This window comes from Sparus aurata, chromosome 12 (genome assembly GCF_900880675.1).
Source record: "Sparus aurata chromosome 12, fSpaAur1.1, whole genome shotgun sequence".
NCBI classification, from domain to species: Eukaryota; Metazoa; Chordata; class Actinopteri; order Spariformes; family Sparidae; genus Sparus; species Sparus aurata.
Window position 1 is genome coordinate 26,659,643 of NC_044198.1, and position 16,482 is coordinate 26,676,124.

Sequence of the window (16,482 nt, forward strand, 5' to 3'; positions counted from 1 at the left end):
CTGGAAGTTTTGCTCCTTTTATTAAACCTCATTATTAAACCGTGCAGTGAGTCTTGGGTTGTTTGCTGTATGTGTGAGGTTTCCTCCATCTTTCTTTGTTCTGTTTAAAGGTATTTTTTTCTTAATATGTTCAGTTTTTCCTCACTGGACTCGAGGAGCAGGATGTTGTTCAGTCATTGTTGGTTCTGGTGTCTCAAAACTTCAGATTCTCTGGGTTCAGGTCTGGTGAGCAGGCCGGCTTCTAAATACTGTACCAAGATGCTGATTTCCTCTTCCAGCAGACTACAAACTGGTTTGTTATGCATTTATTTTTGTGAAATCAGAACAGATGTGAGAGCAACACTATCGACACTCCAATTAAAAATGTATTATTGCAAATCCCAAGGCTTTGTTTGCAAATCCAAAAGTTTCACTCTATCTATTCTGATTGATCGCATACAAAAAGACACAAAATTAACACAAAAGTTTGTTAGTTTAATGAATCTAGAATACATTAAAGTTCCACAATTTGAAATAAATTACGGGAAGAAAGAGCTCAGAGATTGTTTTTGAACTTTTTTGATTCAAACATGGATTCATCTTCACTCCTGTTTAACAACATATTATTAAAACATATAAAAAGACGTTGGAAGGCGCAGAAACAGACCTTCAGGAGGAATGAACACCTTGATTTTGCTCTAATGCTGAGATTACTAAATAACTTGTGGGATTAAACAGTTTTATCTTCACTCCTGTTGATCAGCCTGACTGCAGCAGTGATCCGGAGCTCCATCGTTGGATATTTCTGTTCTGTACTGTTGACTGCTGACTGGAGCTGGAGGGGAAATGGACTTAAAGAGAGTAGATAAAATGAAGATTCATCCGCTTTTTAATCCCGGAAATTAACAACGAATCTCTGCGCTCTCCTCCTGTCGGTAAACATCTCTGGAGCCGAATCTGACGTGACTCCTGTTGTTTTTTCCTTATAAGAGACTTTTGACTTTCTGTTTGCTTGAAAAAGTTACAAAAAATGATTAACCGATTGTTGTTTCTTCTAGAAATTGTCAGAAAATGTCGATCAGTGGTTCCAAAAGCCATCATGCCGTCTTCAAAATGTTTTGTTTGGTACACAACACAAAGATATTCAGTTTTTACTGTCATAGAGGAAGAAAGAAAACAGAAGATATTCATGTCTAAGAAGCTGGAATCAGAGAATTTCGACCCACTTGTCTTAAAAACGGAGAGTCAGGTGAAGAGTCAGACCTTCTGGAGGAATAAACACCCCGAGTCGCATCAGATTCTGTTCTGATCCGAAGCCGTTGATAAAGAGAGGTTGATGAAAAAAGGAGTGAAGATAAATCCACTTTTTTTTTTTTTATTCCATAAGTTAAAAACTAGCCTCTGAGCTCTCCTCCTGTCAGTAAACATCTCCCTCACAGGACGACCACTGTGACATTTTCAGAAGAGCAAAAATAAATACTGAACCAAACTTCATGTTTTTTTGTGACAAAGTAACTTGTGTTCCTGTCATTCCATCACAGAAATATAAGCGCTGTAGAAATCAATGTTATACATTATTATTATTTTGACTATTTACAAGTGTATGTAAAGTTTTCACCTCGACTGTATGATATTTTAAAATCCTCACAAACGGCACTTCATAAATGTGAGAAGTGATTATAAATTCAGCCAGAAGCTTGTTGTCAAAATCACCTGATTGAGGTGAAACTTACACATTTTTTGAGAAGATTTCTAATAAATTAAGTTAAACAAACTTCTTTAATGTTTTAAAGTAGTTTCCTCTCAAGACTCACCAGATATACATGTTTCTTTACACTTGGATGTGAACTTGGTATCAGGATTTAACATAAAAACATGTTAATCTTTTTTAAAATAGGAGTCCTGAGTTCTTCCTCCTCACCTGACCGACCAGGTGTCACATGTCTCAGCAGCTGCAGGTCTGCTGTCCGCCGCTGGGCGGCGTCCTCCTCCTCTGTGCTCCGTCAGAAGGAGGTTCCTCCTGTCCTCTGATGTAACTGCTAACCTGAATACACCATCAACACTCGGGCTGCAGCAGCTCACACACCGGCCGGGCAGCTGCACCGTGTTGTCGGCGGATGGAGGTGCTGCAGCAGCGGGGCTGACAGACGCTCACAGCCGGGGAATGAACGCCGCGGGCCGGGCAGCGCTCCGGTCTGTGTGGACGAATACAGCTTCGGTGATGCGTTCAGGCTCCGTGCAGCTGAAGCACCGCGACTGCAGATAAACAGAGAGCCGCAGGTGAGTCACTGACGAGCAGCTGATCGCTCGACTGACACGATGCAGATGTTGATGTCTCCTCCATTGTCCTGTGGATGTGTTTGACTGGCTGCAGGTCAGGAGGCATCCATCACTGTGGCTCCCCCAGCGGATCAATACAGCCGATGGATGTGATTGTGATCTATAGGACGGGAATAATATGGTGTGTGTGTGTGTGTGTTTGTGTGTGCTGTGCTCTCATTCAGTCTCACATTTCAGCTTCAACCTACAGGTTAGATGAACCGACACAAACTATTGATCTCTGCAGATAACACACCCTGAACACTGAACCCTGCTCAGTGTGCACGAGTATTAAGTGACTTTATCTCAGTGTAGGGCTGCAAATTACAATAAATTTCACTACTGATTAATTTCTCAATTCATCCATTAGCTGTTTCTTCTATAAAATGTCAGAAAATGTCCAACAGTGTTTCCAAAACCCAACAAATCATCCTCAAAATGTCTCGCTTTGTTGATAGTTTGTTTTTACTGTCGTAGAGGAAGAAAGAATCCAGAAGATATTCACATTTAAGAAGCTGGAATTGGAGAAAAGCTACTTATCTTAAAACAGGAGAGTCGGGTGCAGAGCCAGACCTTCTGGAGGAATAAACAAATCTTAAAAAGATTTCATATACATGTTGAAGTAGGACAACATCAGACACTTTGAGGGTTTTACACAAGCTGGAATCAGAGAATGTTGACTTTCTGTTTGCTTTGATAAAGCTTCAGAAAACGATAAATTGATTAGTTGTTTCTTCTAGAAAATGTCCGAGAATGTTGATCAGTGTCTCTGAAACCCAACATGTCATCCTCAAAATGTCTTGTTTTGTTGATGGTCAGTTTTCACTGTCGTAGACGAGGAAAGAAACTAGAAGATATTCACATTTAAGAAGCTGGAATTGGAGAATTTTGACCCACTTGTCTTAAAAAAGGAGAGTCGGGTGCAGAGCCAGACCTTCTGGAGGAATAAACAAATCTTAAAAACATTTTATATACACGATTAAGTAGGACGACATCAGACACTTTCAGGGTTTTACTCAAATACTCTTCATAATTATAAACATGATCACACGATATGTTTAGGCCAAAGGAGGAAATGAGTAAATGTTTACGTTTAATGAAGCTGGAATCAAAGAATCTTTACTTCTGTTTCTCAAAACGATTAATTGGTTAGTTGTTTCTTCTAGAAAATGTCAGAAAATGTGGATCATTGTCTCTGAAACCCAACATGTCGTCTTCAAAATGTCTTGTTTTGTCCACAACAGAAATATATTCAGTTTACTGTCATAGAGGAGTAAAAGAACTAGAAGATGTTCACGTTTAAGAAGCTGGACTATTTTATCTTAAAAACGGAGAGTCGGGTGCAGAGCCAGACCTTCTGGAGGAATTAACACCTCGAGTCACATCCGATTCTGTTCTGAACCGAAGCTGTTGATAAACAGGAGTGAAGATAAATCCACTTTTGAATCTTAGAAGTTAAAACAAATGTTTGAGCTCTCCTCCCGTTGGTAAACGTCTTTGGATCAGAGCAGAATCTGATGTGACTTTGGGTGTTTATTCCTCCAGATGATCTGGATCTGGACCTCTTCTCTGTTCTGTTCAGTTCTTTACTCACGACATCCAGCAAACGTCTTGTGTTCTGATTGAGACCACAGTGACAGAAATTACATGTTGTGTCTTTTGAATTATTCAGAAACTCTTCTGATAATGGTCTGAAACTGGTAATCATTCTGAGTACATTTTCAACTCAATATTCTCTGATTCCAGCTTCTTAAATGTGAATATTTTCTGGTTTCTTTCCTCGCTGACAGTAAACTGAATGTCTTTGAATCATCTTGTGAATTTTAAAAGTAAAAATTGACCTTTGAGAAGCTGCAGTTAGAGTCCTGACTCTGTGTGCTGTCTAAACGTCCAGCTGTCCTCGCTACAAATGTTCTGTACATCCTGCGAACAATGCTGGCCTCCACAGAGCTGCAGCTATTCTTAGACGCTGAAGGTGAAAACACTGAAGATGTGCTGTCGTTCGTGTGATCCTCAACGAGCCCTTAACTTATTTAGACGGATGCTGCGGTGGAGCCAAAACTTTCTAGGAAGGACACTTAAAGCCTGGAGAGAGTTTATCAGCCTGCTGTTAAATCATCAGTGTGACGGCTTGTTGTCTGTATCTGATATCCAAACTGACCCGCTGACTGATGCACAAACAATCATCCATGCAGTGTGACATTAATTACTTCAGTTATAAAACACTTTTAAGGTTGAGAAGTACAGACTCAACTTGTTTACTCCAGTAAAAGTAATCGAGTACTGGCTCTGACATGTACTCAGAGTATCAGAGTAAAAAGTCTCCCTCTGAAGGACATTTGTGGTCAAAGCTAACTGAAGCTCACGTCATATTAATAGAATTCAAAGACTATTAAGTTAAAGGTAGAATCAGTAGGATTTGTCCTACTGAACCGGGGGTTCAAAGTAAGGAGGCGATTTACAGCTGAACCATCTTAATTTAAGTGTCTCTTTTACTGAACTAAGATGAGCTTAATCGCCTCGTTAACTCACCATAAAACATCGACATAAACTAAACAAGACTCACCAAAAACAGTCTTGCTTTGGTCCGAATGAATCCTCAGTTCACAAAGTAAGATGTGTAAATATTCCAGCTCTACGCATTGTAGTCTTGGTCAGAGCTGCTGTAAATCGCCTCCTTACTTTGAACCCCCGGTCTTTAAACTGACCTCCATCACAGCGCAATTAGAAGCCCATATCAGAGTAACAAGTCTCCCTCTTAAGGACAATTGTGGTCAAAGCTAACTAAAGCTGATGTCATGTTAAAGTTAAAGGTTGAATCAGTACGATATGTCCCAGCTGTTCCTGAACGCACCACAAAGACAGTTGATTGTTGAGTCTCATTCCCAGGACGTCAAATAGACACATGTTGGGTTGGTAAAGCGTCCCGAGCAGCAACAAAGAGAGAAAATCAGAAACTCTGCAGATACGAGACACTAACACGCCTTTTCTCCACATTCCAGTCTCCCTCTCTGTCTGTTTACGTCTTCTTACGGCTTTTAACGTCTTTGTCTCGGTTGAAATCAAGAAGATTCTGGTGATCAGACACTTTGTGGTGGTGACGTGGTCTGTTTATAGCCTCACATCAGCTTTTTAACTCTGGTGATTTAGTGTGAGAATCATAAACTCGTGCTTGTCACAGAGATTATTTTCAGCAATAATCCAAAAATCCAATTTATAAACTCCCACAGGCTTTTTGTGGAGGGAACCAGAGCGAGCCTACAAAAATACGTCATCACACTCTGTAACAATACAGTAGTGATGAGAACCACTCACTCCCAAACCGGGATGTTCTAGTCGAGCTGACCCACGGGTTCCAGGGCTGATTTGGGCTTTAATACAACGTATCATATCTATAAAATCATTATGTGTTTGCACAGTGGTGTGCACAGAGGGGGAGCAGGGGGGGGCGATTGCCCCTCCTCATGGCCCAGTTGTTGAAAAACGCATGCTTGGGAGCCAAAATGTGTGCTAAAGTGCCCTCTCGGGAGCCAAAACGTGTGCTAAAGTGCCCTCTTGGGAGCCAAAACGCGTGCTTAAGTGCCCTCTCAGGAGCCAAAATGCACGCTAAAGTGCCCTCCCGGGAGCCAAAACGTGTGCTAAAGTGCCCTCTTGGGAGCCAAAACGCGTGCTTAAGTGCCCTCTCGGGAGCCAAAATGTGTGCTAAAGTGCCCTCTCGGGAGCCAAAACGTGTGCTAAAGTGCCCTCTTGGGAGCCAAAACGCGTGCTTAAGTGCCCTCTCAGGAGCCAAAATGCACGCTAAAGTGCCCTCCCGGGAGCCAAAACGTGTGCTAAAGTGCCCTCTTGGGAGCCAAAACGCGTGCTTAAGTGCCCTCTCGGGAGCCAAAATGTGTGCTAAAGTGCCCTCTCAGGAGCCAAAACGTGTGCTAAAGTGCCCTCTTGGGAGCCAAAACGCGCTTAAGTGCCCTCTCAGGAGCCAAAACGCACGCTAAAGTGCCCTCCCGGGAGCCAAAACGTGTGCTAAAGTGCTCTCTTGGGAGCCAAAATGCATGCTTAAGTGCCCTCTCTGGAGCCAAAATGTGTGCTAAAGTGCCCTCTCAGGAGCCAAAACGCACGCTAAGGTGCCCTCTTCAGTGGCGAGAACATGCTGTATTTTTGTCCCTGCCCTTCAAAAAGTCTGTGCACGCCACTGTGTTTGCAGCTTGTCTGTGGTGTTAGAAAAACAGCCTGTTTCAGCTTTGTGACGATACATTTCCAGTGAAACATCTGGATACACACGTTTTTCCCTGGACAGTAATGTAACTAAAGCTGTCAGATTAATGTCGTGGAGTAAAAAGTACATTATTTGCCTCTGAAATGAAGTGAAGTTGACGTATATTGTTGCATGAAAAATGGAAATACTCTAGTAGAAACCAAGAATCTTGAAGGTGCAGTGCTTGATTAGACGTACTTAGTTACATTCGCCCTCTGGGAACAATAACGTTACAGTCCATCCAGGAGTTGTTGAGATGTATGAGGTCAGTGAACCAACAACAGACCAGTGTTTCCATCCTTCCTGCAGAAAAATCTGTTTCCATCCGACGACTTCACCTGCTCGTTAAACTCGTATCATGCAGCTTCACTATCACCAGAAACCATCGGATCCATCCCATCATGTTCTGGTCCTGTTTCCTCCCATTTCAGGCCCAGTGTGCATGATTTTGATGTGTGTGTTGGGGAGAGAAAGAAGACGGAGCCTCACAGGATCTGATTATCGGGCCAAAATGATTAGGTTTGCTTTAATGAATGCTGTTAGGAAGTGGCCACCGCAGAAAGAATGAGTCATGGTATTGATCGCCGCCTCCTCCTTCAGTTCCCTCCCCTCCCCCCTTTTCCTCCCTGAGTCTTTGTCTATCCATCCTTCATGTTTCCAGTTCATCTTTTCTTCTCCGCCTCACGTGGAGACACCAGATTTTTATTTATTTTTCCTCCCAGAGATTCGTCAGACAGGATTTGAGGAGAGCTGGCATGCAGCCTGGCCGAGCGCTGCATACCAATAACGGCATGACTTGCTCTGCACTCCAGTCTGGATGAGAGAGGGAGGAGGAGGGTGAGGGGGGTTGAGGGGGAGCTGAAGAGGAAGGTGAGGAGGGTGAGGGGGAGCTGAAGAGGAGGAGGAGGAGAAGGAGGAGGAGGAGAGGGGGTCTTGTCACGAGAAGCCACGTCATCGCAGTGTGTGGAATCTATTTTTAGCAGGGTAAACAGAGGGATTCCAGCCCACTGATCATGGCTTCACAGTCGGGGCCGTGTGGTGGGAGGATGGAGACGCTCTGTAGTGTCGAGCTGGATGTGAATGAACGATCGTCTGCCTCCGTCGTCACCGCCCTCCCAACACCCGACGGGGAAGAAACACTGCGCCACAAATAGACCAACGAGCTCCCAGTCTGATGCTTTCTCCTCCTGCTTCACACGCAGGATGCACACATGCACCGCTGCAGCATGCAACCAATGATAATAATAATAATGATAATAATAATAATAATAATAATAATAATAATAATAATAATGATAATATTTTATTAGTGCAGCAGATAGTTACACTGAAATACACCCGATGCAGTCCAACACAACAGTGTAAGAATTCTTCATGGCTTCAGGGTGATGACGTATTTTTGAAGGCTAACCCAGATGTTCTGGTTCCCTCCGGATTTGGATTATTGCTGAAAATGATTTCAGTGTGACAAACACAAGTGTATGATACAGATGAGGAGGTTTGAGATTTGTAGCAAATTTTGCTGATAATACTTCCTTTCTTCTTTTTTTTTAAGTACGGTTTTGAGTGCCATATTTCTACATCCTTTCCTGTGGTATCACTATTTGTAGTTATTTACTAAACTGAAGGCCTTGAATATGTCTTCCACCACTGATGCATGCAGAAGAAGCTGTATTTAGACTCACATTGTCAGGGTTTACAGTCGGCATGCTGCCCTCGTAAGAATGCTTTAAATATAGATCGGTACCTACGTGACGTCCCCTCCGACTGGTCATGTGAGACCAAACGTTTGTTCTGAGAATTTAAAGCCGTCACGTTTGGCCACGTTTGAGGCGCTCGTGTTGAGCACTCACTCTAATTAACAACCCACGGCCTTTGTGCAAATCCAGCCAAGCGTTGTGTCCTCATCAAATATTCACACACACACACACACATATTCAGTGGTCTGGATGAGGCACAGCAGCTTACTTGATACTTTGAGCGTCACTCTGTTAGTTAAAAGTAATCTCTGTGCGTCTGTCGCCCCACAGATTAGACTGATTGATCGTCATGCTCGCAGCTCTGTGAGGCTGCAACAGTTGAGCTGTGAGCTAAGTGCTAACATCAGCATGCTAACGTGCCCAAAGACACAAAGCTGAAATGCTGATGTCAGGCAGATTTAATATTAGAATTGCTTATTTTGTCCACCTAACAGTTGATACCAAAGCCAGGTGTGTTTTCAGATGTTGCATTTGGCGAGTCTTTTATTTGGGTCTTTATATCGAAAGACGATGACAAGCGGCACTGCAGCTGCTGCCGTACTCGCCATAGTGTCGTTTTGAGTTGTGTTGTTGCTGCAGTGAGATCATCATCTGTGTCGCTTGTGAAACAAAGACTGTGTGTGGTCAAGTTTTTGATCTGAGATGTTGTGGTCTGTGTAAAGACGTGATGGAGACGGGTCTGTGGAAAGACGTGATGGAGACGGGTCTGTGTAGAGGTGATGGAGACGGGTCTGTGTAAAGACCTGATGGAGACGGGTCTGTGTAAAGACGTGATGGAGACGGGTCTGTGTAAAGACGTGATGGAGACGGTTCTGTGTAGAGGTGATGGAGACGGGTCTGTGTAAAGACGTGATGGAGACAGGTCCGTGTAAAGATGTGATGGAGACGGGTCTGTGTAAAGACGTGATGGAGACGGGTCTGTGTAAAGACGTGACGGAGACGGGTCTGCGTAAAGACGTGATGGAGACAGGTCTGCGTAAAGACGTGATGGAGACGGGTCTGTGTAAAGACGTGATGGAGACGGGTCTGTGTAAAGACCTGATGGAGACGGGTCTGTGTAAAGACGTGATGGAGACGGGTCTGTGTAAAGACCTGATGGAGACGGGTCTGTGTAAAGATGTGATGGAGACGGGTCTGTGTAAAGACCTGATGGAGACGGGTCTGTGTAAAGAGGTGATGGAGACGGGTTTCTTAGATTCAGTCTCACGTCACGAATACGAAGATTCATCTCTAAACGTGCATTTAAACCAGTATCAGTATTTGTGTGTAATGATCGTGTGTGCGGCTGATTCGCCTCCTCTCCTCAGCAGACTCACTCATTTTTCAGTCAGACGTTATGAATGTGAGTAATCAAGAGATGGATCTGTAGTCTTAACAGATGCTTAATCACCGTGACAAATGAAAGTGTGTGAAAGGACCTGGAGTCGGAGCAGAGCGAGCTCCGTGTCACCTGCTCTGCTCCTGTATGTCAGCCGGCATCGGAGCCTCTGGAGTCGGGCCAGAGCGTAATGGTATTGGCCCCGAGGAGTCGATCTGCTTCCTCTTTTATCTCTGGGCCTTCGGATCAGCTCAGCTCTATTAACAACACGGTCTTCCTCTGCTCTCCTGCTGGTTCCTTCTCTATATCTGATTAACAGAACGCCCTCCCTTCTCCTCCTCCACCCACCTCCACTTCCACCTGTTCACCCTCTTCTTCCTGTGTGCAGGTATGTGCACGTATCACTGCTCAGGTGTCAAATTTAAAACCACAAGCAGTCTTCATCTTCCAGCTCCTCATTTATTTTCCCCTGCAGTTCCTTCATGTCAGGGTGAAGAAGAGGATATTAAAGGAGGCGAAGTGACGACAGCATACTGAGAAACACCAAGAACTCCTGAGATTAAAGGAAAAGTTCACCCAATGAAAATTCAGTCGTTATCTGCTCACCCTCAGCAAAACAGTGTTGCAGCTCTCAGACAAACAGGAAATGTCTCGTCAGCCGTAATCCAAATCTCCAGAAGCACCGAGATCCCAAGTTTATTTGAAAAGAGGTTATTTTTCCACACTCGACTCTTCTTTCAAGCTCGTGCACTCACTTCAGACGGGATGAGTGTGAACGCTTTAAGCTTTACAGCTACAGTGATGAGTTCAGCTTCGCTTGTTTATTTACATTTTAAATCTCCAGATGCTTCAGTTGTTTAGCAGAACGCTGCAACTCTGTTTTAATGCGAAGCTCCAGAAACGTTCTGTGGATGAAGAGACTTCAGCTGACTTTATGTCAACATGGAGGGAGGAGAGGAGGACTGGATATTCATTTCTGGGTGAACAGTTGTGCTTTATAAATCATTTATTAAAGGAGCACTCTGTAGATTTGGTGAAGAAATGTTAATGAGAAAAGAAAGATTTTCGTTGGCTGATTTTTTTCTCTGCATAAACAAACTAAATAATCAAACTCTCTTTGTTTTCAAGTCTGAACAAACTGAATGAACAAACGGATGTTAAAGAACAACACAATTTATACAGTTTTACTTTGTTTATATGTGGCGGACCCTGCCACCTTTCTAGCTTCAAACAGTGTTAATTAATTAAAATCCTGAATTTGAATTTCTTCTCTAAAACTACAGAATGCCCCTTTTAGATAAATAAACATCAGTTGCATCGTTACAATAAACAGCTGCTTGATGAACTGTTTCATTATTCCTGCAGTGGACGAACAAATCAAACGCTCTGCAACGCTCTAAAAGAGAATCCAAAGGCTTTACAAGAAATGAATCAGCATGTCTCCTCATTTCTCATGTATTTGTATTTAAGTGCAGTGAAAATCATTACAGAAAGTAAGCGGGGACTCAGATGGACGGCGTGCACGGTGATTAGCTCCCTCCCCTCCCTCCTCAGACGCTGATGCATCGCCGCCATTTACCAGAATGCAGGAAAGCGCAGCAATTTGAGAAGCATCCCCACTAACCCCTGCTAGCAGCCCTGCCACCATCACACTGCTCTCTGCCATCACCCCACCCTCCCTCCCTCCACCTCCACCACCTCCACTGCCCTGAGCTAAAAATAGCCCGTCCTCTCTCATCACCCGGCCATCGCGTCAGGCCCGCGTTCACTCTCATTCGCTGCCCACGCCTCTCTTCATGTTGTGATGTTTTGACAGTGTCAGATGATCAAATTAGCCGTGGGTGAACATGTTTGGCATCCGTCACTTCCAGCTAATTTCATACACGGAAGTCCATTTTCTGAAATTAGAGGTTAGATTTCATAATATTGCACTCTGTCCTGTTACATTTTTGTGTGTGTGTTTCTCAAACTGGATTGAGGAAGGAAACTGTTTGGAAACACGACTCTCTGCTCCATATCGGCTGTGTCTGCAGTATGAATGCGACATTTCTGACTTTCAGAGAGCTGTGTCGTAGTTCTCCAGCTCTGAATTCATGTAACTGTGCTCGCTTCATTCCAAAAAACAGCAGCCATTGAGTCTCATCTCAGCTGTTTTATCATTCACAGGAAGGAAGGGTGGAGATCGACCCTGAGGATGGACTGCAGGTCAGTGACAACGTCTCACATCTGTTTGGAAAAAAACAATATCTTTTGTCAGCTGAGCAGAGGCAGAGGAAGCATTTAGAGCCTTTACTGAGATAAAAGTACCAGTAAAGTAATGTAAATATACTCCATTACAAACAATAGGCATGCATTTAAAAACCTACTAAAGTAATAGCAGCAAAATGTCTTGTGTGACTGATATTTGATTGTGTGGGACATTAGTTAAACAATTATGATGGAGACGGGTCTGTGTAAAGAGGTGATGGAGACGGGTCTGTGTAAAGATGTGATGGAGACGGGTCTGTGTGAAGAGGTGATGGAGACGGGTCTGTGTAAAGATGTGATGGAGACAGGTCTGTGTAAAGATGTGATGGAGACGGGTCTGTGTAAAGATGTGATGGAGACAGGTCTGTGTAAAGAGGTGACGGAGACGGGTCTGTGTAAAGAGGTGACGGAGACGGGTCTGTGTAAAGAGGTGACGGAGACGGGTCTGTGTAAAGAGGAGGTGGAGACGGGTCTGTGTAAAGAACTGATGGAGATGGGTCTGTGTAAAGACGTGATGGAGACGGGTCTGTGTAAAGACGTGATGGAAACGGGTCTGTGTAAAGATGAGGTGGAGACGGGTCTGTGTAAAGATGAGGTGGAGACGGGTCTGTGTGAAGATGTGATGGAGACGGGTCTGTGTAAAGATGAGGTGGAGACGGGTCTGTGTGAAGATGTGATGGAGACGGGTCTGTGTAAAGAGGTGATGGAGACGGGTCTGTGTAAAGATGTGACGGAGACGGGTCTGTGTAAAGATGTGATGGAGACGGGTCTGTGTAAAGAGACGTGATGGAGATGGGTCTGTGTAAAGATGTGACGGAGACGGGTCTGTGTAAAGACGTGATGGAGATGGGTCTGTGTAAAGATGTGACGGAGACGGGTCTGTGTAAAGATGAGGTGGAGACGGGTCTGTGTGAAGATGTGATGGAGACGGGGTTCTGTGTAAGACGTGGATGGAGACGTGTCTGTGTAAAGACGTGATGGAGACGTGTCTGTTGTAAAGACGTGATGGATGACGTGGTCTGGTAAAGACGTGATGGAGCCGGTCTGTGTAAAGACGTGATGGGAACGGGTCTGTGTAAAGAGACGTATGGAGACGGGTCTGTGTAAAGAGTGAGGATGGAGACGGGTCTGTGTAAAGAGAGGTGGAGACGGGTCTGTGTAAAGATGTGACGGAGACGGGTCTGTGTAAAGATGTGATGGAGACGGGTCTGTGTAAAGACGTGAGGGAGACGGGTCTGTGTAAAGACGTGATGGAGACGGGTCTGTGTAAAGACGTGATGGAGACGGGTCTGTGTAAAGATGAGGTGGAGACGGGTCTGTGTAAAGAGGTGATGGAAACGGGTCTGTGTGATGGAGACAAAGACAAACATGTAAAGAACAACATTTGTAGGTCACGATATCTCCTCTTCATTATAACGCTGTTATCTGTGCCGCAGTAACAGCAATCCTCTGGGAATTTAATCGAACACATGCCGCGTGTGACGTCCTGACAAAATGCCGTCAGTTACACCACAGGAGGCGACGCGGAGCGACCTGCTGTTTGATCCGTGCAGCAGGACGTTCTGCTGAGGAGAGACGTTTGACAGCATCACAAATTAACAGCTGTAATCGCGGCAGATGTTCCCGGCGAGGATCTGTGTGTCGAGCAGGACTGTGGTGTTTGGAGAGCAGGGCTTGATTCTGTTAGCCTGGTGCTCTGCTGATGCTCAGATAAAGTGTGTGTGTGTCTGTGTGTGTGTGTGTGTTGGGCGGAGTACCCATCAACAAGTCATTTCATTCTGAAGATGCACACACATCCCTGCAGCTCGCAGATAACAACCGGAGGCTGTGATGGAGGTACCGCTGCACAAATCGCAGAGCTCATTCTCATTCTCGGCCTCACTTCCTGTTTGTTGGTATGCCAGTAGATTAAATCTCTGTTTGAGTTTGCCTTCTGTGATCTGCTGTAGTGTTCGGGTTCACCCTCGGTTGTCTGCGGTTCTGTGTGCTGGATGTTGAAGCAGCAGCCACACGATCCCCTATAGAGCCGTCTGGCTGCAGGTGGGATATTTTTAACCTCAGACCCGCTGAGACGTGTTGGCTGGATGTAATTAAAGAGACGTTTATAAAGCGTCGACATGTGAGTCATAGAGTTTTATCCCACGCCTTCAGCTCACTCAGTGCACATCAGGACTCATTCAGAGAAATACCTCCAGTTTGAGATTCTCGTGGATCAACATCGCCTTTAAGAAACCGCTAATTAGCATCTTAGCTTAGCATGAAATCTGAAAAACAGGGACAACAGTGAATGTCTCTGCGACCCACAGCGCATATTTTCATACGAGTTTAGATTTTGCATTTTAAATGACTTTCAAGTCTTTAAGCCGAAGCTGCTGCAGGTTCCACATGTAAATGTAGATTACAGCCGGCGAGGCAGCAGAGCGGCGTCACAGCTGCGCGCCGGATTAATAACATTTGCACACTTTTTTTTCCTTGTGCGCTGATTTGTTAGTCAAAAAAAAGGAGAGAGAGACCTGCTCAGCTGGCTCATTCAGATTCTGTGGCCGGCGCAGGTGAGACGAACACACAGCAGGAGAGGCAGGACGGTCACGACATCCTGCAAACAGATGCATAATGATGAGAGCAGGTGATCCGCCTGTGGGAGCAGATAAAAGTGATTCATGCACGTGTTGTGCACGTCACCGCCGAGCGCTTCAGCTCGCGTATCACATTCAGAAATAATCACAGCTGAAGTGAAGCGCCCGTGTGTCAGCAGATGATTTACGGTTTGTGTGTTTCACAGTGTTTAATGTGCAGAACATGAAATCTGTTGAGCGTTAAAAAAGAGGTTTTTGATCAAAGCGCCTTTTGATGTCCAAACTACAACAATAAGAGGATCAGTGGATCGTTTAAGAACACTTTTAATACAAAATTGCCCGAAATGTCTCAGGTTACAGCTCCTTAGATCTGATTTTCTTTCATCTTTTTATTTTTTTGTGTTTTGAGCTGCTGGTTGGACAGAACAGGACTTGTGGAAACAAAACCTCTTATTTGTTTTCTGGCGAATTGTGGAACAAATGATACCAAAACTTATTAGATCACAGTTTCCTCGTGATGTTCAGAAGCCTCCAGCTTCTCAAACATGAGGATATTTTGTTTTTCTGCCTCGTTTTCTGGCAAGACCAGTTGATAGTTGATAAATCAGGAAAAAATGGGCATATTAATTGTTATTTTTAAGTAAAAATGCCAACATTTCTCAGGCCGCAGCCTCTAAAATAAATGAAATCTTTTGGTTTTAGACTGTCGGACGGATTGAGACATTTGAAAACGTCCCCCTGGACTCGTTTCTCTGGCATCTTACAGACTATTATTCACATTTGTTTCACACTTCAATGAGCTACAAATGTTTTTTAGATCACAGCGTGGCATCAATCTGTTCTGTTTAGCTTTTTATTGAATATTCAGAGAGTAATAATGAACATAAGTAATAAGATAAAAAGCAAATTGGAGAAAAATGCAAATCATTCACCGAACAACTCTTCATGATAACAGTAATGTACATAAATCAAATTCTATCAGAAAGACATTTTGCTGTGCATGTGTCTGATTTACACTAAATCTAAAGGATGCAACGTTTATATTTACATTTATGTATAAACGCTCTGATTTCCTGGCCGACTGTGCAGAACTTCCTCGCTGATCTGCAGCCGTTAAACTCGGCCGTTGGAAGAACGACGTTCTCTGAGCAGGCGGTCGGTCCGGTGGGCTGCACCACCGACCGGCTGCATCACAACAAACTCCACCAATCGGGCTTCAGCCTCATGCGTCTCCATGGTAACAGAGCTTCCTCAGTCCCGAGGAGGTGGAGACAGCGAGGAGAGGGTGGTGGTGGGGGAAGAGAGGGAAAACAGAACAGAGGTGGATGAGAGAAGAGGAGAAGGAAGAGGTGGAGGAGAGAGAGAAGGAGAGAGAGAATCGATTCCTTCTCTTATTTCACAGCGAGGATTTAAAAAGCGACGCTCCTTCCCAATCGGGGGGGCGAGCGAGCCGGTGAGGATTGGCCGACGGCAGACGAGCGCAGGGATGAGGTGGAGGAAGCCTGGGCTGCTGGTCTCTGTGGGACCAGGATCTGCAATGGCCCCTGAGCCTCTGCCCACAGGGAGACCGTGGTGAGGTGCTGCCTGCTGAGAGGTAAATCTTTCACATGCACATGCAGAAAACATGTTTCCTCTGGACTGAGCCGTCGCCAGAACAGGTCCGTTACACGATGGCAACATGGACGTCTGCCTTGTTGGACTCGTCTGAGGTTCTGCAGGTGGCTGCTGCTGTTTGAGGGCGGATTTGTCTTTTCTCTTAAAGGAGAACATGATGGATTCACGTCTGATGTTCAGGATCAGAGCGACGCTTCACTGCTGAAATGTTAGCTCGTCCTGCGTGCAACATGTCTCGTGGTCACGTCAGGCGTTTGTCGCCGCACGTTCGCCGAGTTTCTCGTCTCTGTTGGGAGGAAGCTGTGAAAATCAGCCAGTGAAGGAGGTGACGCTTGAATCAGATCCTTTTTATCTGATTATAAGTGTAAATATTTAGCAGATGTTCGGTGCAGTTCAGCCTCAGCTGCTGACGATCTC

At 44.7% G+C, this 16,482-nt stretch overlaps 1 protein-coding gene across 2 annotated transcripts in view; it reads left to right on the forward strand.

Annotated features, from left to right (window-relative positions):
• Positions 1-15,726: 15,726 nt before the first annotated feature.
• pitpnm2 (phosphatidylinositol transfer protein, membrane-associated 2) overlaps positions 15,727-16,482 on the forward strand; it is a 46,244-nt gene continuing 45,488 nt past the window's right edge. For both annotated transcript variants that reach the window (XM_030435517.1, XM_030435516.1), the window contains exon 1: positions 15,727-16,045. The gene's annotated coding sequence lies outside the window, so the exon portion shown is untranslated. The remainder of the gene's footprint in view (positions 16,046-16,482) is intronic.